We start from the raw sequence: 25,562 nt of genomic DNA, 5'->3' as shown, positions 1-25,562 counted from the left end.
GTGCCGCGCTACGCTCTGCACACTCTTTTAATCTCCCCCCATGCCGTAGGGGATGGTAGGGCATGAAATACCGCCTGTCGGCACGTGTCGGCTAAAAAAAAAAAGGTGAAAAACTCATGTCGACCTTTTGACTGTCAACCTAATGCTTCCAGCCCTGTGGACCTTAGCCATGTCGACCTATTTCATGTGTCGACATAAGCCCTGTCGACCTACAGTGATCGACCCAATGCATGTCGACATTATGACCTTATTCAGCTCTCACAGCCCCATGAAAGTGCATGAGGTGGCATGTCTCATACTGCCCAGCGAGTAGACTTCATACCCCCAGGGGTAAGAACCTCTGCACTAAACTCTGTCCTGTGAAACCCCCCCCACCCATAATAATTGTATGTGTGCCTGGCAAGGACTTGGCACTGCTGCTTACCATAGTACCCCCTGCTGTAAGAACAGAGTGCTGCTTTGGTCAGTGCAGGAAGAGGCTTGCCGAATAGCAGCACAATAGGACCTACACAATTGATTCCTGTAATGATGTACCTTGTAGAGCTGCCTATGATGTGAGCAAGAGGCAGGAAAAGAGAAGCAGCCGGGTCACATGAGCAGCAGCGGTGCCCCCACCCCCTAGCAGATCATCATGCCTCACATTAACAGCCTGTGCTAGGGGACTGGGGGGGAGCAGCACCCTCTGCTTCCTCCCACATCTGCACCGACAGCCCCATCCAGCAGAAGCAGCAGCGGCAGCGGCAGCCGAGCACCTAAGCCTACACCTTGCATGTGCTGCCAGCCTGCCAGGGGCTTCCATCCTGCTCCGCTCTGCAAGACCAGAACAAGGAGCTGCATGCATGATCAGCTGCAGGAGAAGGGTATGGAGGGGGCACATGCCAATCCGTTCACTGTGAGCCTCCATAGCCACAATGCTGTGCACAGACTGTAAAAGACGAGATCCGAAGCTGGCATCAGTGGCAGGTAAATAATTGCTGGCATCCGTGGCAGGTAAATAAATGCATGCATGGCTCTTGGGTAGGAGGTCAGAGAACCAGTGCCACGCTGTATGTGTCTGCCGTGCCCCCCACACTGGGTGAGCCCCATATAAGACAGCAGCTGTGACCTCTGGAGCAATGCATAGAGGAGACTTGCAGCTGGGTACAGATCAGGTTGGATCTGTCGGGCAAATGATCCTTTGCTGGGCTCTTATTGCCTGGCAACTTTTCAGTGATTTCAGAGTTAGTCTGGCACAGATGATGTTAACCAGGCAGTGCAGGATAATCTCATTGCTGGAGAGGATAAATAGGATAATTTAATAGTGCAACTACTTCATTAATAGAATTCCTTTTTAATTAAGTCTGAGAGTGTAGATGGGATAAGAAGACTGCCTCAGAGAGAGAGGATGTAATATTGGGTTTGTCACCAGCTGCTAAACATCCTCATCCCATCACGCCTGGGAAATGATGTGGATAAGTGGTGCCTATATTTGGCTTGCATGGTTACCTTCATGTATATACTATATTCTCTGAGAGAGGATGACAGTATGCTGGATAAGTGCATTGTACAGTATCTGTCCATCAATGTTCAGTGTGTGCAAAATGTTCAGTTGCAGATATTACTACATTTCCCATGAGGATCAGTCAGCGAGCAGTTCAGGGGCTGCTGAGATGCTGAGCATCCAAAGGGTCTGCCAGTGACAGCCAAGGAGCAAAGGTTGCTCATAAATATCTGCTGGACTTTGTTTTATCTAGGCATGATCTCAACATGACCTTGAGGATCAAAGGTTAGATTGCAAAGATGTATCATGTACAAGGATGTATCATGTATAAAGATTTATCATGTATAAAGATGTATCCTGTAAAAGGATGTATGTATCATGTATAAATATGTACTGTATCATGTAAAAGGATGTATTATATATAAAGATGTAGTATGTATAGTATGACCCCCACACCCAAATCTGTAATTAGAGAATGTCTCCCTGTCATAGGATCCTGCAGAGCTTTGCATTATCACAGATGATGCTCCTGGCCACTTACATTCTTACATTGTGTTCCCTTATAAAGCCCTTTTGTATTCAACAGGATGATCGCAGCTTTCAGCTCAGTAGAAGGGAGATCATAATAATGACTGGGATCATTCCTGTGAAAAAATATACATTCGTAACAACTATGTTTCCCATTCTATTATTGATGTTGTAATTTCTTATTATTAGCATTTATTTAGATGGGTTCCGCAGCACCTGATAATACATAAGGTGCCCATACAAGGTACAATTGCTGGGTGCGATGAGATGCCCGCTCCCATCTCATCGCACAGCTCAAAAAGTATGTGCTGCACATACTATATGTACTAGATCTCATCTCATTGCATTGCAAAACCGATGAGATGAGATGCAATGCGATGCGATCTAGCCCAAATTGTATACAATAATTGTACCGTGTATGGGCATCTTTAGATGAGGAAAAAAACAAGAAAATAACAAATTACAGTACAATGCCATTTGGGACCAGTAAATGGTGAAAATTTATTCATTATTTCTTTACAGATTCTTATATAGCGCAGCAGATACTGTTGCGCTTTACAATTGTAGACAGTGATAAAACAAAATGGGTAACAACAGACAGACTTGGAGGTAGGAGGGCCCTGCTGCAAGTTTACAATCTATTGGGAATAAAGACAGTTCCATCAGGGGACAGGACGCTGATACAATTATCAGGTTGGCATATATATACAGAGAGAGAGAGAGAGAGAGAGAGAGAGAGAGAGAGAGAGAGAGAGAGAGAGAGAGAGAGAGAGAGAAAAGAGGGTATAGAGGTGTGCTCAGAAAGTTGGTTCACCCGTCCACAATTGTAAAAGTAAATACAGAATATATTTATTCCACACAATTAAAACAATTTAAAAAACATTTGTTTAGAAACGTTTACAGAGATTTTCGGTGGATAATTGTTGTTCAGTGCAGAATTTCGACCATAGGTGTAGATTGATCATAAAAGAAACCCTACGCGTTTCGTCCCCTAGGGACTTCATCAGGGGTAGTACACCAAGATCAGTGAACTTTTTACACCTTGATTAGGTACAGATATGTTGGGTGATGTGGTCACCGTAGATGCTTTGACAGCACTGTGATGCTCCATTTAGTGAATCAAAGCCAGGGGGCTTAATGTGACACCTCTCCGATTAGAGCCTTTTCACAACTCTGCAGTGGAATCAGAATCCAAGTGAATATACTGCAGTCAGAGTGGAGAGATGGTCTTACTATATATATATAGTAAGAAAAGCGCATGAGGAGAGAGGGCCCTAATAGTGAGAGATTACAATCTACTTGCAGGGTATTTATCAAAGCTTGGAGCCGCTGCAGCATTTTAATTGGCCGCTGGCGTCCTGGGCTGAATATGCCTGTGCTCCTGGACCTGCTTTGTTCAGCGCACTGACTGCAGCGCAGCGGAGGCAGTGTGTAGGGTGTTTGCAGTGAGCAAAATGAGCTGCCCGGGCCCTTCCAGAGGCCGGGGCCTGGGGCAGCTGTACCCACAGCTCCCCCCTATTGGTGACCCTGAGTGTGGTAAGTAGCCCATAGGATACATCTCAGAATGGCAGTAGCTGCGCGAGCTGATGCGATGCTGCCTGATATTGGTATAGAAACTTATGGGGGATGTGTCTGCAAGCGAGACAGGTGGGATCGCAGCAGGTATCAAAGATTTCTGCTGCTTTACCTTCATCTTACATGATCGTGGTACATAATATTTGCAGCTAACTCCCAAAAACAGGTGTTTTGGGGAAATTAACCAAAAATTAAAAATACTAAATGGGCCCCTAGGTCTTTAGTAACATTAGGAATCTATAAACTCAAACTGTGTTAAAGTGTGAACATGTCACAGCTAAACCACATGCCTGGTCACATCATATGCCACCACCCAGGCTGTGCTTTCCCTGATATGGTGGCATCTGATGTGTCAAGTCAGAACTGTCCACTATGCAGAAGCTGGAAGTTAATCTCCCAGCAGCTGCTGCTCACATTGTGGACCCTCTGATTCCCAGTTCTCTGCTGCTGTGCCTTCCATGCAGCTGATCACTGCTGATTGGGTCAACTTGACAGCGCACCCCACCCAGCCACTGGGAAAATGTAAAAAAATAGTGGTGACATTGCATGAGGACACCAGTCACCAGAAAAAAGTGTCCCGATGGTCGAAAAAATCGTCAGTGTTTTAAAAAGTAGTATTTATTAAAATGTAATTTATTTATTTACAGTTTCTTATATAGTGCAGCATATTCTGTTGCCTTACAATTGGAGACAACAGTGATTAAACAAACTGGGTAGATACAAACCGACACGGAGGTAGGAGGGCCCTGCTCGCAAGCTTACAATCTATAGGATAATAGGAGGGATACTTAAGGATAGAATTCCATAGTATGGCAGTCCCACCAGATTACAAGACAGTCCTGATGGGATGTAATTAGATATGAATGCTACTGGAGGTTGTGTGGGGGTCCTGAATATGATAAGCTAGCCTGAAGCGGTGAGTTTTCAGGGAACGCTTGAAAGTTTGGAGGCTAGAGGAGAGTCTTAATGTACGTGGAAGGGCATTCCAAAAGGTGCTGCCCGACAAAAATCCTGCAAGTGTAAGTGGGAGCGAGTAATGAGTGTGGATGAGAGACGCAGATCTTGTGCAGAGCGGAGAGGTCGGGTTGGGATATGTTTTGAGATAAGTGAAGAGATAAGTCAGTGTAGTCCGAGTGATGGCTTTGTACGTAAGTAGAAGTATTTTATTTTGAATGCAGTAATATACAGGCAACCAATGGAGGGACTGACAGAGCGGATCAGCAGACGATGAATGTCTAGCCAGGAAGATCAGCCTTGAAGCTGCATTCAAAATGGATTGTAGCTGTGAGATTTTTTTCTTAGGAAGACCGGTAAGGAGGCTATTGCAATAGTCAATGCATGATATAATGAGTCCATGGATTAGAGTTTTTGCAGTGTCTTGTGTAAGGTACAGACGAATTTTGGATATGTTTTTAGATGCATATAACATGATTTAGAGACAGATTTAAACATTTAAAAAAAAATTGTGTTGGATATGTTTTACATACAAAAAATAAAAATTGTGAGTGTTTTTGAAAAAAATATTAGCCAGTTATGTGGTTAAACCATGGACATAATAATATAGAAGTAGAACTTGATGGCAGATAATACATTTTTGGCCCTCTAGTATGTCATTTTAGAGTGCAGATATTGGTTAAGGGTATTAGGGGTTTGGTTAATTAGGGTCAGAGTTCAGACTAAAGGGTAAGGGTTGGAATGAGGTCTAGGGGTATTAGTGTTAGAGTATTTGTTTTTGGAGTTAAGAATAATATTAATAGAATTTGTGGGTTCACTGGCATTATTTGGCAATCCTTGTGGAGCTGGCCCAAATCCCATCCCATCATCATCAGATTCAGAGGTGAATTTATGAAGATGGGAGTTCTATTGAAGATCGGATGTTGCCCATCGCAACCAATCAGATTCTTTGTATTATCTTCAATAAGGTGCTAAATAAATAAGAATACTCAGCTTCCTAAAGGCTCCCAATTTGGAAATTTTAAAGTTTTTACATTTTTTTTATGGTGGCAAGACATACAAACAGCAGTATGCAGGAGAGTACAGTACTTCCAAGGGACACACTACACGATGGGCTTTACCGCAGATATCATTAATAAGCCCAAGCATAAGATATCATGCATAAAAACTGAACGATATCGATAAACGATATAATCAGTATAATCAGTATTATTAATAATGTGTGGGATCGCACATAATTAATGATATTGAGCATAATGCTAAATAATTTTTTTTAAAGTATCACTTAGGGCAGTATTCAATGACGGAGTTCTCCGTGCATGGAGAGCGTTTTATTTTGCTCTCCATGCACTCTCCGTGTTCCGGAGGGCTCGCTGCCACTCCTGCTCCCACTATTCAACGTTTTTAAGACTCGCGGCCACTCGCGGCGAGTCTTAACCCCTGCAGCGGACGAGCGTCCGCGGCAGGGAGCTGACAGGGAGCCGTGGGACGTGGCATCCAGGGAGATTAAAGTCTCCCTGGATGCCCCAGAACATATGTGAGGGTAGGGGGCCCCCCTGGGACCCAGGCAGCACAGGCTGCCCCCCCCCCTATAGCCAGCGGGGGACCCAGTATTCACTGCACCCGAACGTGCATACGGGTGCAGTGAATATATGAATATCTAATGAGCGGCTCGAGCGCTCCGGCCCCCTGCTGGCTGCACTGTGTAAAAAAAAAAAAAAAAAATTTAAAAAAATAAATATATTTTTTTAATAAATATATAATCATGTGCTATAAGCACATGAATAAAAATAACATGCCCCTTCACAGAAAAAAAAAACTGATTTTTTGACACCAAAATTAAATACAAAACCTTTTTAGATTAAAAGTTCACATTCCAGCTCTCCATCAAAAGATGGAGAATTTCTACACGGAGAGAGACGGCGAAAATCACTTAGAAAGACGTAGAACATTTCACATTGAATAGGGTTGCTCGCTTTTGGAGAGCAAAATGCTCCGTCCAAGGCGAAAAAAGCACAAATTCTCCACAAAACACGGAGAACTTTTCTCATTGAATACTGCCCTTAGAGTGGCTGACATGAGTGATATCTTTTTAAAAGTTGTCTAGTGTGTATGGGGCTTAACACGTACTACACACATCTGTATGTATCATGATCATGGCCCTATGCAGTCAGTTTTCTTGGAGGGTGAGATTAAGCATGTGGGTGAAGAGTTCTAACTATCGGCCCAATTCAGACCTGCCCGCTAGGCTGGTTCTGGCCCACCAAACCATCAAATGATTTCTTCTCTTGTGGCACACGATTGCAGCCACCACATGACCCAGGAGTCACTCAGCAGCTGCTTGTAGTTCTGCAAAATCAGGGCGGTTGCCGAGGTCAACTGCCTGTCCAGTGTTTCTATGGGCACGCCCATGAAATGCTGGGGGTCCACCCAGGGAACGCCCCCTGCATGTCACTCAGGCTGCGGGCACCTGGGCGAAGGGAAAACTTGTCAAAGGCGTGCACAGCCGGGCCCTGCACATGTGTGTTAGCAATTATACGCATGGGCAGTGGCCCATAATCACTGGAGGGGCCGAATTCGGACATGTGCGAACAGCTCTGAATCAGCCTCTATAGTCATACAGTATAAGCAGGGTCAAATAAAAACAGCCGCATGGAGAAGCGTCAGGGCTCCTGGCAAGGTGATTGATGCAGATAGAACAAATGGCCCTAGGAGGCAGGGCAGCTCTAAAGTCAAACGGAGGCAGTTTCTCTATAAGGCTTGTTATTATTACACAGCATAAGGGGGTAGATTTCTTAAGCTCGGTGAAGTGATAAAGTGTCTGGTTTTTATCACCGGCCAAGCAGCTCTTACCTGTCATTTTTCAAACCAAGCCTGTCACTTCACAGTTATGAGCTGATTGGCCAGGTCTGAATAACCCCTTTACTTTCCTTCTTTGGAAGATTACTTCCATTGACGCCGCTGTGAGGTCATCTGTAATCATTCAGTAATATGTGCTGCCACTGCAGTATTTCAGACAGCGAATTAAAATGCCACATGCAGCCTGCCCTTTCTTTGTGAGACCATGTGTGAACAGATTGACCCAGATATTCTCTTACGGGGGTCCGGTTTGTTAAAACAACACTCATACTGCAATGCTATGATACAGAGACTTAAGGTTTCATTGGTAGCAATAATGAAGATTCTTTCTCATTTATGCCTTTTGTCGACCGTGTCCGTATTTGCCGGTATGCGCACTGATGGCGGTGACTACACAAATTGTTACTCTTTTTGATGATAGGAGCTGGGCTGGTGACATTCTGCATGTGGAATAGCTACAGTAATGCATCTGATTCTGCTCTTAAATGCAAAACAAGGTTTTATGTCACACTTGGATTTAATGTATGGTACCCAGGCTAGTGTGCTTAGCTATTACTTACAATTGGACACCCGCTGTATCACTATGGTGCCTTGTACATAAATAAAAGCAATAATAATCTAGATGCATGAGGTTGAGGGAAGTACATTAATTTATATATATATATATATATATATATATATATACATATGCAGAATTAAAAAATTCTAATGTACATAATGTAATATGAACAATGCCCCTGTATACACAAATGCTAGTATGATCATAACGAGGCTCTAATGAGCTCTATTTTAGGAGAGCGAAATAAATGAAACAGTTGCAGTTAGTTAACGAGGCGGCCAATTAATGACAGTATTGGGATATTACAAATGGTTCTGTACTAGATATTACAATGGGGCTTCCATCTGTGCACGAAGCAGAATAGAAGGCAACTCAGTGTTGTGCGTGTGTGTGCTCGGCAGTACCAGCAGTGCTGTGTCATAAGGAGTTCCGTTCAATCTAAACTTGCATTTGGGTGGTAGCAGGGCATTTGCACATGCAGCCTTATTCAGGCTTGCTCAGAAAGGGCCGAACTTGGTCCCGTTCCGATGGTGGTACCGGGCACATATTTGTGTGAACGCCTTTGGCGCGTATCAGTGCTTCATGTGAAGCTTTCTGAGGCGGGATAGCACAGAGCGTAATGTACCGGTATTTCTGCATCACCTGTACCTGAGGTCATCCTATAAGGTTACATATTCTACTGTTTTATGCTGTAAAAACATTGTGGAATTGAGCTATTATCTTTCATTTTACAATCTTTTAAGAGATCATTAATAACTTACACAAGAACTGTACTGCTATGGTGTCTCTTTATGTTCATCCTCTGTTTATAGACTATTTATACTGATCAATCTATTGACATTTTCTGTCTGTGTCAGGGCTGGATTATAATGGGGGCACAAGGGTTTTTTTAGCTAAAGGTTTTGTGCATGGGAGTGGGGTAGTGGTGCAGCTTCACTTATCTGCCAATGTGACAATGATTAATGGTGCTGAGCATTGGGAGCCAAGTGTGCAGTGCATTACTGGGAGTTGACTAAGTCCCATGACACTTTGCACCAGAGGGCAGAGGCTGAGACGTTTGTGCTGAGCTCTGATTGGTGGAGCTCATTACATGCTTCTCAGGCCCATGGATAACAGCAGCAGCAGCCTAGTCATGGGAGGGTTTTTAATCAGAGGCAGCACTGGGACTGTGAGGTCTCCTACAGAGTAAGGTGCAAAGGGACAAACACAGGCTTTTCATATGGTATGTATGTATGTGTATATGTATGTATGTATGTATGTGTGTGTGTGTATATATATATATATATATATATATATATATATATATATAATATATATATATCATATATATCCCCTGAACCCCTGAAGTTACCCATTGACCAAGTTTATACTGCATTTACTCTGTGTTTTGACAGTGTAATATTCCCCCATGCAGTTTGCGGCCAGTAATGACAAGCGCAAGGGGGCCCCCCTGTCTAAAGTGCCCCGGGCCCCCCGAAGGCTTAATCTGGCACTGGTCTGTGTCACGTATTTTACAAACAACGGTTTTAGAATGGGTCCCTGCTGAATGTTTCACAAAGAACACACACTATAACAGTGACCTGCTATGTAGTGTGTAACATTCTGTTATAAAAAGATGGAGTATTCTGGAGTAAATTCCAGGTTCATTCTACAACAATGGGTGCAAATGTCAACCAGATCACATTCAACTGTGCATCAGCCCCATATTAAGCAAACAGGCTTAAGCTGGCCATACATCTACAGATTTATTGTCCGATTGGGCTGGTTGGAGCAAAACCCTGGCAATGGATGAGAGCAAATGACAGTTGACCATTTGCTTTGAAATGCTGGAAAACTGCCAAAAACTGTCACCCAGATATTAGCAGGTTTTTGTCCCAACCAGTCAGATCTAACAATTAATCTGTAGATGTATGGACAGCTTTAAGGCCCATACACACTGGGCAATTTTGAGCTGAAAGACGCTCAAAACAGCATGTTTGAGTGGCTTCCGCTCAAAGCTGCCCAGTATGTATGCCCCGGCGATGGACAGTGAGCGCATCATCGCCGGGAATGCCATTCATCTACTGGCAATACCAGCAGATGAGCGGCACTGAGGATGGCTTTGCATGGCGGTGCGCTATGCAAAGCCATCCTCTCCCCTCTGACGGCGCCGGGCAGATGGAAAGCCGCTCAGTGTGTATGCACGGAGCAGCTTTACCCCTAACGATGAACATAATCATCACTGTCCATACATGCTGGGCATAGTCGCCCAGTGTGTATGGACTTTTAATTATACAAAACATATGTGACTGGGTTTATAAGTAACACATCACAATGCTGTCTATGCCCTGCCACAGGCTGCCTGGGTACTTATGTTTTTGATGAGGGCCAGCTCCTCATTTTAGATAGCTGCAATTCGCTGCAGTATGTATTTTATTTATATGGTCAAGGATAATAGTGCCATTGGGATGCAGTTGAAATTCCGATGGTCGGAATCCCGGCGGTCAAAATCCAGACACCAGAATCCCGACACTTTCTCCGGTACTCTTTACCTAGCACGGCGGCCATCGCGGGCATTGAATGCACTAAAAAATCGGGTGCGACGCGACCGACGCGATGCCCGCGATTTCCCATAGGGAACAATGTTAAATGTCTCAATTGACCCGATTTTTCTGTTCAATGCCTCAATTGACCCGATTTTTCCATAGGAAACAATGTTAAATGGCCCACAGAGGCCAAATAGCCACCCTGAAGTGTGAAATGGCCCCCACAATTGTTAACGCCACCCCACGATCAACGTGAACCCGAAGCGTGGCGAGCGCAGCGAGCCCGCGAGGGGCGGCGGTACGCGTCCTACGACCTTTTCATACCCCCACTATCCACGTCGGCGTGGAGTTGAGAATAGAATAGTGTGGCGAGTGCAGCGAGCCACCGAGCCCGAAGCGTGGCCCGAAGCGTGGGGACGCGGATACCTGTGAAGCCCGTGAAGGGACGCGTTTACCTGTGAAGGTATCCGCGTCCCCTCGCGGGGCTCGCCACGCTTCGGGCTCGGTGGCTCGCTGCGCTCGCCACACTATTCTATTCTCAACTCCACGCCGACGTGGATAGTGGGGGTATGAAAAGGTCGTAGGACGCGTACCGCCGCCCCACGCGGGCTCGCTGCGCTCGCCACGCTTCGGGTTGACGTTGATCGTGGGGTGGCGTTAACAATTGTGGGGGCCATTTCACACTTCAGGGTGGCTATTTGGCCTCTGTGGGCCATTTAACATTGTTTCCTATGGAAAAATCGGGTCAATTGAGGCATTGAACAGTAAAATCGGGTCAATTGAGAAATTTAACATTGATCCCTATGGGATATCGCGGGCATCGCGTCGGTCGCGTTGCACCCAATGTTTAGTGCATTCAATGGCCGCAATGCCCGCAATTTTTTTACCTGCGATGCCCACGATCAAAATCGTGGGCGCCGTGCTAGGTAAAGAGTACCCTTTCTCCCTCCGTAGGTGTCCACGACACCCATAGAGGGAGAATAAATTAGTGTGCCGAACGTAGTGAGCCCACAAGGGTGGGCGATCCACGTCCCCCCCTTGTCAGCATTTCGGCGGTCGGGATTCCGGCGTCGGGATTTTGAACGCCGGGATTCCAATCCAATTTCATACCAATCCCGTGCCATTAGCTCCCAGTTTCTTTGTGAGAAAGTCAGCAGTTTGACACAATATGGTCGACAGGAGGTCAACATTCACAAAATGACGACAGATGAAAGGTTGACAGGTACATAAGGCCAACATGACAATGAGTAGAGGATAAAAAAGTTACTACTCAGTGAAGAAGTAATTTATAACCCAAAGATATGTCATTGTGACCCATCAGTTCTGCATCCTTGTCCTGTGTGCACTGATGAAAGGTCAGACAGAGTGGGAGAATTGTGCTTTGTACTCATATATAGCAGCTTGTGTCTCTGCACTGAACAACTACGCCGTTTTTATTTATTCTATTTTTTTACGAAGAGAAGCCTGCACAGATCTGACTGATCAGCCAAATACGACCAGACAACCTGACATTCTTATGTACTGGTGAATTCATATCCAAATGCACCAGAATGAATGATTGTAAATTTGCCGGTCACATAAAACACTATTGCCACATATGGCCGTGTTCTATCAATGGCGTAGTCATTCCTAACAATCAAATCGGCTGACCTTGCCCTATAAACATATGGCAGATCAGCCACATTTGGCTATTTGTAAATCAGTCGGGAACCGGGCACCGGATATATTTTACATTGAATGGGTACAAATGAGTGCATTTGTGCACATTTGATCTTAATAAATTTACCCCTTAATGTGAAAATGAAATCCCAGGTCTGACCCGGCTTAACAATATGAAAGGGGTATTATACCCAATCAGCCCTATAGCCACCCTCTAGTTAAGGCATTCCTGACCTTGGTCCTCAATGAACACCAACAATGCACGTTTTAGTGATATCCAGGCTTGAGCACAGGTGACTTAATTAATATCTGAGTAATTTCGATTTAACCATCTGTGCTGAAGCCTGGATATCACAAAGACCTGCACTGTTGTTGTGCCTTGAGGAACCGGGTTGGGAGTGCCTGCTCTAGGTGCTGCAACAATACACTTGCAATTAGCTCTGACATTAATATCTTTCTGTGAATGGTTATTGTAATTCATTCACTGCTGATCCAGAAGCTGAAGCACACAATCACATATGCAGCACAGAGCAATGAATATTTCATGCTTGTTGCTATAAATGTATCATTCTTATTCTATTCTGTTTCCTGAGTGTTCCGGAGATCGTAATGGCTGTACAAACTCTGACTGACATGCGGGCTTTGTTTTCCCTTTCACATTCGAGCAATCCTTTTAGCCCTAGAAGGATTTACTGTTTACATCTAAGCAGTGCATTTGACGAGATAAAAATAATGAGCGCAAACAAAACCCAGTGTATACAGCATGGTACCCATGGAAAATAACATGCAGAAAGACATGAGAAGATCAAAGGTCATGCTTGGTAACCTTCTAACCTTGCCAGTGACAGAAAGACCTACATTTCAGCGCTGTTAATTAAAACCTGCAATGAAAGACTAATTGTATTCCCAGTATTCGCTATTGTGAGACAGCGGTCTGATGTGACTAGCCACTTAACTCACTTCATACGCATTTTCCTTTTCAGGGAGATCAATCATTCATTGTGGTATATTTAGAGTGAGACAACCTCAAGCCACAAAAATAACCTACAGTGAAAGAATCACTGGGAAGGTATAAAGCGCTTACAGTCATATTGGATGCTGGCTGCTGATTCACAAAGGATTCCATTTAGGAACAAGTCATAACCCTTATAGCATGTTCTAAAGAGGATATGATATCTGCTCTGTAATTGGCAAACAGTGGCATGTGACAAGCTTAGCTTACAGGTGTTTATGACTGTAGCACTACTAGTGCTACAGTCCCCATTGCTAGCAATGAGGTGCCAGAAAAGTCTCCGATGGGTTACAGTACTATGGTGCCGATTCAGATCCGCTCATAGCGGGCCAAATTCGTGCCCATTCCTGATGGTTGGGGTTTGCGAACGAATGGCTTCAGCTAGTTTCACACTCACTGGGTTGTTCGCTTCAGGAGGGGCGGAAGCAGGGGAACACCCAGCATTTTATGGGAATGGCCAAAATTGGTGTACATACAACCTCTATTTGCGATCGCATGTAACTGCAATGTGATCACAGTTTAAGAGGAACATGGGTACTTTTTTAGTTTCACGGCGGCAGTATGGCCGCCATGAACTTCCGGCTGCTGCGCTCACTAAACTATCAAAAATAAGGTAAATGAACTCTATGCCAATGAAGATAGTTCATACTGTACCCTTACTATCCACGTTGGCATAGAGTCAATTTTAGATAGCATGGCAAGCGCAGCAAGCCACCGAGCCCGCAGCGTGGGCGAGCGAAGCGAGCCCCGCAAGGGGACTCAGACGCAAGGGGACTCAGACGCACGGCCGCTGTCGCCGTGAACAGGGCCGGTGCTAGGGTGTCCGGCGCCCTCCTGCAAACCATACATTTTGCGCCCTTTCACATTGCCATTGCAACAAGTTGCAGCCCGATTGTGGGAGCGTATGCAACATGCGATCCTATGGAGGATCTCGGGTGCATGTACATGTATGGATACACCATCTCAGTGCATCACATCGCATGGCATGCATGCAATGTGTGCGCGATGCGATCCGAAAGCAGTACAAAAAGTATGTGCAGCACATACTTTTTGTACTGTGCGATGTGATGCCTGCAGGAGCGCACATCGCATCGCACGCTGTTATTGCAGCATGTATGGCCACCTTTAGGCACATATCCCAGCCCATTATTTTAAAAGTGTCTAAATTAATATAAAAAAAATCTTCATTTATTACATTTATTTTTATAAACATGTATAATAAAGACTGACTGTTCTTTTGCTGTTTAACTCTTGTGCAGTCCCTCCTCTTCTATCTGCGTAGTCAGGACGCTGAGAAGGCCATTACACCCCTCTCGTGATGGAGGGGGAAAGGAGGGGAGAGAAGGAGGAGATGGAAGAAGAGGGGAGAAGATAGAGGGGGCGGAGTGTTGAGGACTGGCAGCGGCACTGGCACAGCACACTGAGAAGAGGGAATGAAGGGGAGGCGGCGCTGCTGCCTGTTCGTCATTTGATTGACAGCTTACAGGCGCAGGGAGCAATGGGTAGAGGGTGGATCCGGTCATGACATGTCATCCAGGCATTCACAGACAGCGCTACATGCCTCAGCGCAAGTGTCCGTGAGGAAGAGGGGGAAGGTCGCAGGAGGAGGAGTGTGTGTGCGCGGTGCAGGGAGCTGCTCAGCCTCTCCATACTGTGACCCGCTGTCAGACAGGCACTGCGGGTGGCGTGCAGGCTGTGTGCACTCGCGGGGCAGGGAGCAGCTCTTTATACTGCCGCCTGTCCGCAGGAGGCAGGGACAGTGAGGGCTGAGGCAGCTTTAGCAGAGCAGGGAGGGAGACAGCGCCTTTTCAGCATGGCGCCTCCCTGCTTTGCAGGAGCTGCTGAGTGGGTAGCGCCGGCCCTGGCCGTGAAACTAAACAAGTACCGGAACATGCGGTGTCCCTCTGTGACTTCAGTTTGAGTAAGTCTAACGTTAAGGTGATAATATACTGCTGCAAGAAGTCGCAGCAGTGTATAGCCAGCCGATCCCCATTGAGCCGCCTGCCAGGATCGCATGTGATACATTGCATGCAGTCCTTCTGCATGTGACCTATCACATTTGATACTGCTCACCGATGCCGGGAGGGGGCCGAATCAGAGGTCAGTCATGCAGCAGCCCGGTTTGCGAGGCAAAGAAAACTTTGCCTCATGATGCAGGAATTTGCCTGACAACTCTCAGAAAAGGGGACGACATGCCCCCATTTTTGGAAATGCCATCTGCCACCTCACCGTGAATGAATCTAGCTGTCAATCAAGCAGAGGCAATTGCATTATAGCGATATGAGCGCAGGAATCATCCTGCACATGAGGTGGGATGGGTTCTGCATGTGTGCAGTTTACTGGACATCGAGAAACTGCGCGGGGGGCATATATGACCCCTGCTGAATCCCCCCCCCCCCCCATAGTCTGGTTATGGTATAAAACATAGACTGACTCATGATAGACAGTCATATGCTCGACCACTAATGGTAGACAAGGTTGACAGGGTCTAAAGGTCGACATGGTTAAAAGGTCGACATAAAAAGGTTAACATGGTCAAAAGGTAGCCAGACAAAAGGTCGACATAGGTGCACCGCGTCCCCTTGCATGGCTCGCTGCCCTCACCATGCTTCGGGCTCGGTGCCCCGATGCGCTCGGCACACTATTTTATTCTCTCTCCACGCCCTAGTGGATGGTAGGGCACGAAATACAGCCTGTCGGCACGTCGGCTGAAAATTTTGTATAAAAAAAAAACATATTGTGTGTCGACCTTTAAACCCTGTCGACCTTTTGACTGTCTACCTTTTGACCCTGTCGACCTTTTGACTGTCGGCCATTAGTGGTCGACCATATGACTGTCTATCATGAGTCAGTCTATGATCAGTCCGGATACCAGTCTGCATAGTCATCCATTTTTTGCCACTGCAAATGCCACAATTTTGTTTAGTATACTCATGCATTTTGTGTACCATTACCCAAAAATGTTTTTCTTATTGCTCCTTTTCAGGGATGCCAATCCTGGGGCATTTTTTCAATCCTGGGTTTCGGGATTGAAAAATGCTCAATCCCGGGATTCTTGGGATCCCGGGATTAGCATCTTTAAAAAACCTTGCCCCGTCCACCCCAAAGATTTACTTACATGGGCGGGCGCGCAGCGGCCAGGAGCGGGGCAGAGAGCAGTGCTGCGGGGGTGCATGGTGCTGCCCCGCAGATTTACTTCCATGGGCAGGCGGCCCAATCCCGGGATTGAAATCCCAGACATTTTGGGGCCAAATCCCAGGATCCCGCCGATCCTGATCCCAGGATTGGCCACCCTAATAGTGATACAAGATATATGTTGGCTTCAATTTTTCAGACAAGTATTTTTATTTTTATTATTTAGCTGATTTCTTACTATGGGGTAGATGTATCAAGCATTGGAGATAGATAAAATGGATAGGTTGCCGAAAACAATCAGCTTCAAAGAGGTGCTAGATCAATGACAAAAGTTCATTGGTGCCTATGGTCACCTTTATTATTAACGGTTTCTCTTGTATAGCACAACATATTCTGTTGTTTGAACTGGGTAATAGCAGACAGAGGAAGGAAGACTTACATTCTATAGGGAACTAGGCATTGAAACACAAGGGCACGTGTTACGTATTGCATAATGGTTCAGACAAATTGCAAAGGTTCTTATAAGGCTGTATGAAATAGTTATATTTGCCTACTCTCCTGCAAGTGTGGGAGACTCCCAATTAATTGAGAAGTCCCCCACACCCATAAAAGGTGTGATCACATTTCACGCATATCTCCCACTTCCTAGTGAAGTGAGCAGGATTAGTATACCTTATAAGGAATAGTGGGTTCCGTATGAAGGGATTGGAGCGAAATGACACATATTCGTAATAGAATAATAATAATAATAATTTAGCCCTGCCCCTTACCCTTAGGCCCACAACATTTTGGAGGCCTAGTATGTTGATGTTCTGTCCAGCCCTGCCCCCACATTGGCAAGATGCATTGCTCAATGGCAGTGTTTTTCAACCAGTGTGCTGCGGCACACTAGTGTGCCGCGGCAAGCCCTCAGGTGTGCCGCGCTACAGTGGGTCACGGCGACTCACCAGGGTCCTCCTCCCTCCTCTGCGCTCGTCAAATGAGACAGCGTCCTCCGTCCTCGGCGCTGTCTGTGTGACCCCTGTAGATGACGCCGGGACGTGCCTGTGCGCATTAGGTCATCCGTCCTAGGCGCGTCCCGGCGCATGCGCAGAACGCCGCCACGCCACGGGAGCCATCACGTGAAGTGCGCACTTCGTGCACTGTATAATTCTCCTGGAGGTAGGGTCATTATTTTGGATGTTACATGTACATCCAACGGGCGCTGGTGCTGTGCAATAATAAAGGACTGGCAGGTGTGTGTAAAAACTAAGGGGGGGGCAGGTGTGTGTAATTATTACACACACCTGCCCCCCCCTTAGTTATTACACACACCTGCCCCCCCTTAGTTATTACACACACCTGCCCCCCCATAGTTATTACACACACCTGCCCCCCCTTAGTTATTACACACATCTGCCCCCCCTGAGTTATTACACACACCTGCCCCCCCCCCTTAGTTATTACACACACCTGCCTCCACTTAGTTATTACACACACCTGCCCCCCCCCTTAGTTATTACACACACCTGCCCCCCATAGTTATTACACTGTAATAACTAAGGGGGGGGGGCCAGGTGTGTGTAATAATTACGCATACCTGCCCCCCTTTAGTTATTTGATTAAAAACTGTTGGTGTGCCTTGGCAATTTTAAAGTCTGGTCCGGTGTGCCGCAACCTGAAAAAGGTTGAAAATCACTGCTCTATGGGCTTCTCCTGGAGAGAATATGTTTAAAGTTGGTAAGTATAGATATACATTAGTGACAAAGCAATGTTAGACAGCGCTCAGAAGCATGTGGAAGTGAAGAAAAAAAAAGATATGGGAGCTTATGTCTGGAATTTGACAAGCCGCCTGAAGAGGTGAGTTTTCAGGGAACACTTAAAGGTTTTAGGGCAGGATGTATTAAAATACATCGCCGCCCTTCGCGGCCCCCCCGCCGCGATGCCGCCGCATATATACTAACATGCGGCTGGCATCGCGGTGCGGTGACGGAGGCCCCCCGCGATACCTGGAATGTGGTGTGCGGGGGGTCTCCGTCACCTCCCAGCCAGCTCCTGCATCCCTCACGCGGCGTCACGCCGGGGACAGCTAAGCAAGCTGTCCCCGGCGCCTCCTCCCCGGTGCCTCCTCCTGCAGCTGGAAGGACGTCCGGCTGTGTCACTAGGGGGAGGAGAGGTTTACCTTCCAGGGTCCAGGAGGACCCTTCAGGAAGGTAAGCCAGAGGGGGGGTCGGCGAGGCGGCGGGCTTGCGTCGGCGGGCGGCGAAAAGAAGCCCATAGGCTTCTATAGGGTATCGCCACCCAAAGGTGGCGATACCCTTCACTGCGGTATCATTTTTGATACATAAGAAAATGCGGTAAAACCGGGGTTTTACCGCATTTTCCATTTGATACATCTCGCCCTTAAGCTGAGAGGGAGACATTTTGAGTTAAGTGAAGACATGCATATAGTATTATCTGTATGTAAAAGTATTTTCTATTGGCTATGGTAGAATACAGATAACCATTGGAGGGACTGACAGAGCCCATCATAAGATGAACATTTAGCGAGGAAGATCAGCATCGAAGCTGCTTTTAAAATAGATTGTATTGGTAAGAGTATGTATTGGGGATGCCGGGTAAGGAGACAAAAGGATATAATATTTGAGAGATTAGAGTTTTTGCAATGTCTTGTGAGGTGACGCCAATACTATACTGTACATGCAGGTAGAACCCATACACCAGACTAGGGATGCCAATCCCGGGGCATTTTTTCAATCCCTGGAATCGGGATTGAAAAATGCTCAATCCCGGGATTCCGGGATTGGCATCTCTAATCAGTTTAGGCAAAAAAAATGCTACAAAGAAGCCCAGTCCCCCCCGCTACAGCCGCCCTGCACATTCATTTACTCACACCGGCGGCCGGGAGCAGGGCAGACAGGGCAGGAGCAGGAGGCGTCAGCGGCGGTAGCAGCAGCAGCAGAGCCGCCCAGAGGGCGGGCGGCCGACGCTGCCAGGTCCGGTCCAGGTCAGAGATGATTCTGGAGCGGGTATGGGCAGTCCGACCTGCGCAGCGTGATGGTCAGAGGTCACGCTGCGCAGGTCGGACTGCCCATACCCGCTCCAGACTGCTGTCTGGGGATCAGGAACTCCTGGGTAGCGTCTGAGCACTCGCTCAGACGCTGCCCGGCATTAGATATGCGCATGCGCATATAATCCCGAAATCCCAGGATTGGAAGATCCAATCCCGGGATCCAAATCCCGGCGTTTTTTAGGCCAAATCCCGGGATCCCGCCGATCCCGATCCCGGGATTGGATACCCTACACCAGACGTGTCTCCCTAAATATCCAAACTACAAAAGTTGCATAAATATGCAAAATAGAAATGCAATTTTAATACTTATGATATATGTCCAACCTGTGACCAGCTGGTGTCTGTCTGGTGATCATCCTGCTGTTATGATGATGGGCCTATTTTTATGTGGAGGCCTAGAGCTGCAGCTCCATCCGTCCCATTGTTATATCTGGCCCTGAGGTTATAAGAACTAAAAAACCATACAAAACCAAAGTGCCAATACTGCTTACCATTGAGTACCGTGAGGAAAAAATGCATTGTTATATCAGAATACAGTAACTGACTTATTACTTTTTATTCCTCATGGCAGCACTGAACTAAAATGTTCAGACAATAAGAAAGCGTCCTTACTGGAAAATGATGATCATTCTGGATACTGGTTAAGCTTTTTCTGCCAGGAACAGACTGTTCCCCTGTGTGATGCAGCCTGTCCATGCTATACCTGCCATCCACAATGACTTTGAAAAGATTGGAGTTCCGTGAGATAGCAAAATCTCTGGCAGTTCAACAGCAAGTATGGGTCATAAAGGTGTGACTGCTGCGGTTGGTAGTATTATAGGATTGGGATCATTTGGTCTACAGCATGATGGTCGACAGTCATTAGGCTGACACCCAGGGGCAAAACTATAGCACCGCAGCCCCCGCCACCGCGGGGGGGGGGGGGGGGGGCGCTGTGCATGTGGGGGCGCCGGGGGCTGCGGTGCTATAGTTAAACCCCCCCTCAATCCCCCGCAGACTTACCTATCGCGCTGGTCCCGGCGGCTCCGTTCTTCTGCTGAGGACCACCACAAAATGGCCGCCCCCATATAGCATACAGTTCTCTGAAACTGTCTGCTGTATGGGGGCGGCCATTTTGTGGTGGTCCTCAGCAGAAGAACAGAGCCACCGGGACCAGCGCGATAGGTAAGGCTGTGGGGGATTGAGGGGGGGTTTGCATGGGCGGCGGGGTAGGGGTGCTTGGCGGGGCGGCGGGGTAGGGGTGCTCGGCGGGGCGGCGACGGGGGGGGGGCCCCCCCCTAACGGCGGGGGGGCGCCCAAAACGTAGCTACGCCACTGCTGACACCATTAGGTCGACATGGGAAAAGGTCAACATGGGTCTAGGTCGACATGGGAAAAGGTCAACATGGTTCTAGGTGGACAGGTCATTAGTTCGACAGTGTCTAGGTCGACAGTCAAAAGGTCGACATGGGGTTTTTCACAGTTTTTTTTACCCGAATGTCAACATAGTCGACATGGACACAGTTTGAAGTGCACCGCATCTCTCGCTGTGCTCGCCATGCTTCGGGCACACTATTTTATTCTCCCACCACGCCCTAGTAGATGGTAGGGCATGAAATACCACCTGTCGGCACATGTCGGCTCAAAAAACTGTGAAAAACCCCATGTTGACCTTTTGACTGTCGACCTAGACACTGTCGAACTAATGACCTGTCGAACTAATGACCTTTCAACCTTTTCCCATGTCGACCTAATGGTGTTGACCTAATCACTGTTGACCATCATGCTGTAGACCAAATGACTGCATCCCATATTATAGGGGAACTCAGTGATGCTCTTACTCTCTTCCATCCATAGGTGGCAGAATTGTGTGCTTCTTCACTACAAAATAGATTTTGTTTTGTAGTTTTGGTGACATTACTCTGAATTTAATTATTACCTTCTATATCACTGCTTTTTTTTTTTCCTCTGACACTATTTTTATTCCTTGCTGTATGAATCACTAAAGCATTGGATTCCTTTAGATGTGGCAAAATCTGTGCTCATTTTCCTCTTCTAGCACTTTAGCAGATGTGCATTTTTAGCTTTAACGGAAATGGTTGCAATTACATGCTGTGAGGAAATCTTGTTTTGTTCCTGTTTTTGGACTGACATAGCAAGTGATGGTCTGAGTATTTCTTCACCTTCATAGTTTCATATTTATTATTTGAAACATTGAAGTGGAGGAGCCATGTGCAAAAATGCATTTATTACTAAAAGATCTTCTTAAAGGGGCATGCATTTGCAATCCTGACATTTGCAATCTAGACAATCAGGAAACTAAAAGCGAGATCCTGATGGACAGAATCCCAACAGATCCAGCCATAAATAGTGGGCATGGGCTTAGGCACTTATGGGAGGGTTAGGCTGCAGGGGTAGGGGAGGTTAAGGTTAGGCTGCAGATAGGGGAGGTTAGAGTTAGGTTGTGGCAGGGGAAGGTTAGGATTAGGCTGCAGGAGGGGGGCATTAGGGGTAGGCTGCAGGAGGGGGAGGTTAGTGATAGGGAGGCAGAGTTTTAGGCTGTGGGAGGGGAAAGTTAAGGTTAGGCTGCAGGAGTAGTTAAGATTTTGGTTAGGCTCAGGGAGGGGAGGTTAGGTTAAGGCTGCAGAAGGGGTGTATTATAGGGGTTGCATCATTAATCCTCTGTCAGTCTCCTGTAAGAAATCCAGCTGCTGAAATTTTGCAAACCAACCCCTTAAAGGTGTTCATACTGCCAACTGTTTCCAACAATGCAGCATGACCAACCCCCCCCTCGCACGCGCGTTGATCGCCGGCCAATGGTTTCGCCATTGTAGTAATCCCACCTACTGTTATGATGGCTCCACCCATTATTGATTTGGTGCCGCCCACATGAGGCCATTTCCAGAAATTTTCCTGGGCCCACTTGGTCCTCAATCAGCCCCTTTCACAGTCACATTGTTATGTATACTGTGACCATGCTGAGTGTCAGAGGTTCTAGTACTGAAAGCACTCTAAACAATGATGCACCATCATCTACTGATGGTGCAAATTACATCATTGCATTGCTCATTTCACAAGGAAAATGGCAGATTTTGTCTACTATTTAGGGACTACAGAATAACTCCACAAAATTTGTCAGTACTAGGCGAGTGTGTACAGTATTAAGGGACATTCAGGTATTCATTAGAATTAGAATCAGGTAGAATTAAGTGGTGATTGAAAAATGAGGGGGCCCTATATTCCTTCAACTACGTCAACTACGTCAATGTGTATTGGAGTTTATACATATTTATGTCACTTATGTAATTGGCATTTAGTTCGTTCAATTCAATTATTGTCATTATTGTTTTAGATAAATCATAACCACAAGGTCATCTGCTTCCTGTCATATCACATTGCAGCTGTCTGTTGTACAATCCCTCAGGCATCCATGCATTTATCTTGCAAATACGGAGAACTGCAAGAAATATAATGAATCAATTCTTTGCTGTTTGTGGAGGATTTTAAGAGCTTTGAGTGCCGGAGATATGCGATCATCTAGTATAGGGCTGTTCAGCTGGCAGCCATGAGCGTGACACAGCCCCAAAGCTATTTTCTGGCAAATGTGCTGTAATAATAACAACCTTCACACCCTTTATTATAGGGAACATTTTTTATATTGGTTATACTATAAGTATGACCCATCTCCTAATTAATCCCTTCAGTGGTGTTTTATTAGGGAGCGCTCCCCACTGGGCAAGTTTTTTTGGGGGGAGAGCTTCCTAAAACCCCCCCCCCCCCCCCACACTGCATTTCCCGGGGCCGGGCAGCGCCGCTGAGCACTCCATCAGCCGCTGCCCAGCCGTGCCCCCAGCAACCCGGCTGTGTGCAGCGTAACATTACAAGGTCACGCCGCACACAGCTGGGGGAAGGAGGCAGGGTCAGGCAGCAGGAGCCGGGCAGCCGCCGGAGCTGAGTGCGGCGCTGATCTCAGTGCTCAGCTCAGCGGCGCTGCCCGGCAGGAGGGAGCGCAGGCAGTGGCACTCCCGAGAATTTCCCAGTTTTGCCAGTCTGCGCACTGGAGCATAACCCGGAAAATTCTCAGGAGTGCCACTGAAAGGGTTAAAAACCTGGACATCACTGTGTGTAAGTGGACACAGATTTGTCTACATACATCTTGGCTGCTTGCGCATTAAACAGCCCTTCTAGTGCCGTTAAACAGCGCCGGTAATGCTTAGGGGTGCCGGACGGCTTCCCGACAGTCGGGATCCCGACAGTCATTTACCCGACGTCGGGATCCCAACTGTCAAAATGCCGACAGCCGGGTGCCCGACGGACACCAGCTATTTTCCCTCGTGGGGGTCCATGACCCCCATAGAGGGAGAATAGAATAGGTGGCTCGCGTAGCAAGACACCGTGCCCGCAGCGTGGCGAGCGCAGAAAGCCCGCAAGGGGCTTCTTTGCGCTCGCCATGCTGTCTGACTCCGGACAGTCGGGATAATGACTGTCGGGATCCCGACTGTCGGAGTCCCATACCACACCCATGCTTAGTGTATTTTGTTTGGCTTTTTCTTTAAAAAGCATCTTATTCACATTACTATGTGTATAAGACGCACAAGTAGACCTTGCTTAGTGAAATGATGTTGGTGCCTATATTCTGTATGTGACTGCGGCTGTTTCTGCATTCAAAATGCTATGTTAGTGTTGTCCTGGATTAATTGAATGAACCCTTCGATATAAAACAGTACTGCAAAATAACTATCTTTATCTGCACACTGGTCCATTATCTTTACTAAGACAGTAACATCAAACTGTGGTTTCCTAGATAAATATACCCAGAGATCAAAGCCTCCTTTTACTTAACTCGCTGCAATATATGAAATAAACATCATGCACGGAATCAGTGCTCTTATAGATAAATATCAATTGTGATTGAAGAAGCAATAATCCTCTTTTCATCCATTGCATTACATTTATATCCTCACTTTGCCAGATAAAGACTACTATGAAGTTATAAAGCTTCAAAATACTGACAGATTGCCTTATATTATAGTCATTATGGGACTAGTAAGAACCTGTTCATAGAATTTGTGTTGGAAATGATGGAGAAATGTGGAGTACAGACTGTAGCACAATTTACCTTATAGATTTAGGCTATACAGTATACAGCTACTTTACTGTACCATTGCCACAGATTATTTTGCACCTTAATGTGGATATATACTGTGTAAAGATGCTCATACACCTGCCCAATCGCCTGATCCAATGACACTGGATGTGTCGATCAACGGCAGCAAAGATCGGCGATTCGTCTGGGTTTCAGGGATATTAAGCATGTTATAAAGTCCAGATTCTGCAATTTTTCAATGTTAATCCCCAATCCCCCCAATCTGACCTTCAAAATCTGGGAATTGCCCCCAAACCACTGTTGAAAATAATATAGGGGGTTATTCTAGTCCATTCTTTCTGACAAAATCCTTCTTAGATGGACAAAACCATGTGCACTGCGGGTGGGGCAGATGTAACTTGTGCAGAGAGAGTTAGATTTGGGTGGGGTTTTACTTCAAAGTGAGATCTATATTGAAGTGTAAAATCATGCAGCCAGTATTTTCCCTGCGCAGAAACAAAATAACTCACCCAAATCTAATTCTCTCTGCACATGTTACATCTGCACCCCTGCAGTGCACATGGTTTTGTCCATCTAAGAAGGATTTTGTCAGAAAGAGTGAACTAGAATAAACCCCATAGTGCATTAACCTTGGAGATAGTGAGTTGGATGTTTGTATCTGCAATGTGGTACATATAGGCCACTAATTGGGTACATACTGTACACTAGTATGTACCAAGAAATTCACAAAGAACAGCCCTTCCAATGAGAGCTGTCTTTTCTGATAGAAGGACTTCCTGGTTTTGGACCTGGTGCCCATCTGAACATGTGTATTGTGACGTAGCAGTTGCAGGGAGTACTGAGAATGATCTCTTTGGGGTTTCATCCATGTGCACAAGTTAATAAACTTTTCTTGTTTATTAATCAATAAAGGTTATTTAATTGTGCTACCAATAATTTCTATATTTTTGACATCATCAAGCAGTTAAAATAATTTTAGTTTTCCCAGATTCCTAAAGGTGTCCATACGCGGTACAATTACTACGTGCAATGAGATGTGCGCTCCCGTCACACATCTCATCGCACAGCTCAAACAGTATGTGCTGCACATACTTTTTGTACTAGATCTCATCTCATTGCATTGCAAAACCTATGTAGT

At 46.3% G+C, this 25,562-nt stretch overlaps 1 protein-coding gene across 2 annotated transcripts in view; it reads left to right on the top strand.

The window, feature by feature from the left end:
• The first annotated feature begins 490 nt into the window (after nucleotides 1-490).
• The window catches only part of TRMT9B (tRNA methyltransferase 9B (putative)), a 43,853-nt gene continuing 18,781 nt past the window's right edge, over nucleotides 491-25,562 (top strand). The window contains exon 1 of one of the 2 annotated variants that reach the window (XM_083170105.1): nucleotides 491-990. The gene's annotated coding sequence lies outside the window, so the exon portion shown is untranslated. The remainder of the gene's footprint in view (nucleotides 991-25,562) is intronic. The other variant, XM_083170097.1, reaches the window with a different exon arrangement.

Source organism: Crinia signifera, chromosome 1 (genome assembly GCF_055691185.1).
Source record: "Crinia signifera chromosome 1, ASM5569118v1, whole genome shotgun sequence".
In the NCBI taxonomy this organism is placed as follows: domain Eukaryota; kingdom Metazoa; phylum Chordata; class Amphibia; order Anura; family Myobatrachidae; genus Crinia; species Crinia signifera.
The sequence above is the reverse complement of the archived record's forward strand: the minus strand, read 5'-3'. Positions and strand labels throughout refer to the sequence as shown.